A 3,696-nucleotide genomic window follows, 5' to 3' on the forward strand; every position below is an offset into this window, starting at 1 on the left:
CCTCTGGAAGACCAGCCAGTGCTCTTAACCTCTGAGCCATCTCTCCAGCCCTACATATATCTTACATTGGTAGAAATCTTTGTAATTGATACAAAGTTGAAGTTATAGTCTCTTACATTGGTACAGAATTTATTTCATACAAATTTAAAGTTTTTGTTGGTATGTATTGTGTTGATATTAAATTGGGATTAATTTTGTTACTCTTAGATAGGCACTGTACCTATGCAACACATTTAAGAACAAAAGGCATAGACCCAGGCCTTCTATGGCTGCCATTACAAACAGTTTTTAGATGACTAAGCAATATGAGTTAAGGCCCAGATCGCAAACTCAGGGTTCTGAGTCAATTAAAAGGGTGGTTTTGAGATACTTCAAGTAGACATGGCCAAGAGTAGTCAAGACTTCACAGTCCAGATGTGCTTTGTATAGATACATAATCTTCAAAGGCATCAGAAGTTCACAGAATCTGATGTTTATGGCCATTTCCTTATTAACATCATTTCACTAGAGACCTGTCTGCTCCCGACAGCACCCCTTCTTGGATTCTAAGAAGAAATTGAGCATCAGTGGAGTTGCTCCAATTGTGGTGAGACAGCCATTAGGCAAGAATTGCCTCAAGTTACCTACAGACAAAATACTGTCCAGAAAAGGACACATTATGCAGAATAGTTGACTGATAATCTCTGCCAAGACAGGGTGATTAGCCCTTCAAAATTCTGCATTACAGGGGTTGGGGATTTAGCTCAGTGGTAGAGCGCTTGCCTAGCAAGCGTAAGGCCCTGGGTTCGGTCCCCAGCTCCGAAAAAAAGAAAAAAGAAAAAAAAATCTGCATTACAAAAATCTGTCAGGTGATCATGGGCCAGAAGGCTGAAGACTGATGCTCCTATGTTTTGAGGCTCGAGAGTCCATCCAGGTGATCAGCAGTCTCTATAAACTGACTAAGTTTTGGAAGCTCTGTTTTGAGCTCCTCATATTTTCAGGTAATATTAGTCACTCTTGGATTTCTGATGGGTAGTCTCATAGCTAACCCAAGCTGTTTAGCACCGAGAACGATGATATAGATTTGACAGGATGGTTTTCAGGTGGCAAGTCATCTAAGGTGAGGACATAAGTCTGGTGTAGAACTATAAGCCTTTTTTTTTCTTTTCTTTTCTTTTCTTTTTTTCGGAGCTGGGGATCGGAGCTGTAAGCCTTTTAAGTTAGGATATAGTCTGGGTGTTATCTGGGTGTTAAGTGTATCTTATACTTTATAAATTATAGAAAGGAAATAGTCATATTCAAATTTTATCTGACAGAAAAGAGCCTTTTAATTGGACAAAAGGGGGAAATGTTGTGAATTGCCCAGGTGCTATTTATATTTTGATATTAATTCTAATTCCCCAAGAGGGGCTGCCTCAGATGAGGAGTGAATCGTGTACTCAGGTGACTTCATGTGAACCTTCTCCCCATTTTGACTTGTAAAATAAAGGCTAGAGGACTGGAGAGATGGCTAGAGGTTAAGAGCACTGACTGTTCTTTCAGAGGCCCTGAGTTCAATTCCCAGCAACCACATGGTGGCTCACAACCATCTGTAATGGGATCTGATGCCCTCTTCTGGTGTCTGAAGACAGCTACAGTGCACTCATATACGTAAAATTTTTAAAAAAAGAAGAAAAAAAAGGCTAGAGCCAGTGATTGGGCAGTGAAAAGGAAAGGTGGGGCTGAAAGTTTTAGAGAGAAAGGAGGAGAGGAAGACAGAAGAGTTGGAGGTGTAAGGAAAATGGAGCAGAAGCACATGGCTGAGAGAAACCACAAGTTCTAAGGGATCTCCTAGCTGGGGAATAGAGTAGTGCAGTGGTAGATCTGCCCAATCTATGCACGCAGCCTGCATTCACTGTAATCAAGTTGTGTTTTCCTTGCATGAACCTACTTGGCTGGAGATTTCCTGCAATCTGTTACCCCTCCAGAACACCCCCATCCTACTCACCCTCTGTCCCCTCGCCTTTGCATCCATGAGGGTGCTCCTCCACCGTCCCACAATTCCTGCTTCACTGCTCTAGCATCCCCCTATGTTGGGGCATCAAGCCTCCACAGGACCAAGGGCCTCCCCTTCCATTGATGTCAGGTAAGGCCATCCTCTGCTACATACATATGTGGAGCCATGGATCCCTCTGTGTGCTCTCTGGTTGGTGGTTTAGTTGGAGTTCTGGGTGGTCCAGTTAGTTGATATTGTTGTTCTTCCTATGAGGTTGCAATCCCTTCAGCTCCTTCAGTCCTTCCCCTAGCTCCTCCATTGAGGTCCCGGGGCACAGTCTGATGGTTGGCTGTATCTGCATCTGTATTGGTCAGGTGCTGGCAGAGTCTCTCAGGGAACAGCCATGCCAAGCTCCTGTTGGCACTTGTCTTTAAACCCCAGTACTCAGGAGGCAGAGGCTGGTGGATCTCTTGTTAGTCAGAGGCCAGCCTGGTCTACATAGTGAGTTCTGGGACAGCCTGGGATACACAAAGAAATCCTGTCTCAAAAACAAAACTAAACAAACAAAAACAAACAAGCCTCTGTGTGTGTGTGTGTGTGTGTGTGTGTGTGTGTGTGTGTGTGTGTGTGTGTGTGTGTGTGCATGTGCATACATGCAGGTAACTCTGGAGGCCAGAACTAGGAACTGAACTCTGATTCTCTGCAAAAGCAGCAGGTGTAAAAAGAGAAAAGTAAAATCGTACAGGTCATTCTACTGGTTTACAACATTGAACCAGCTGATGTGATTGTGCTGTGACATTGGCTCCATGAACGCTGCAGGGGACATGTATGACCAGGTCCATTCCGGTGTCTGCTCAGGATGCCGACTTCACATGCAGATGGGAAGGGTGTTCCCAGCCTCGCCCACATTCTACCTCTGTTCAGTCTGTGTCTTCAGTCAGGCTAGTGCACCTGATAGGTGACCAACCCATACAATTCCAGAATGCTGTGAGGGGTTAAGACAAAAGAAGACAGCTTCCTTGTGTTTTTATTTGTAAGTAAAACTACTTTACATATGATGGCCCAGAGGGCTAGGGCGCATCAGAGAATATCTGTAAGTCCCCTCAACAGAGCCTCAGCATATGAAACCAGATCGGCTGGTTCCAATGACAGATGTAACAAGAGGGCTCATGTGTTTTCCAGGGTTCTTGTGTATGGCTAAGGGCATATCGAGACAAGGTGGGACCCTGAATGAGTCCTGTCTTAACTCCAGTGCACCAATTTGGTTCCATTAGACCACACTGGATTGAAGATAAGAGGTACAAAAAGGCTGCTTCCTCCTCCCCCCTCCCTTCCTCTTCTCCATCCTCTCCCTCTTCCTCTTTCTCCTCTTCCTCCTCCTCTTCCTTCTCTTCCTCTTCTTCTTCCTCTCCTTCCTTCTCCTCTTCCTCCTCCTATTCTTTCTCTTCTTCTCCTAGCCTCTCTTTTTCCTCCTCTTCTTCCTCTTTTTTTTTTTTCTTTTGCAGCTGTAGACTTGACTTAGAAATTAAGAGTACGTAATGTTCTTTCAGAGAACTGGAGTTGAGTTCCCAGCACCATGTCATGGGAATGTAACTGCCTGGGATCCGTGCCTGTTCTGGCCACAAATAAGATAAATATATTTTAAAACATCTTTAGACAGGGTCTTACTATGTAGGTCTGGCTGGTCTGGAACTCAGTATGTAGACCTGATAGCTTTGGTGATGCTAAATTCACAGAGACTT

The sequence above is a fragment of the Rattus norvegicus genome, chromosome 16 (assembly GCF_036323735.1).
Source record: "Rattus norvegicus strain BN/NHsdMcwi chromosome 16, GRCr8, whole genome shotgun sequence".
In the NCBI taxonomy this organism is placed as follows: domain Eukaryota; kingdom Metazoa; phylum Chordata; class Mammalia; order Rodentia; family Muridae; genus Rattus; species Rattus norvegicus.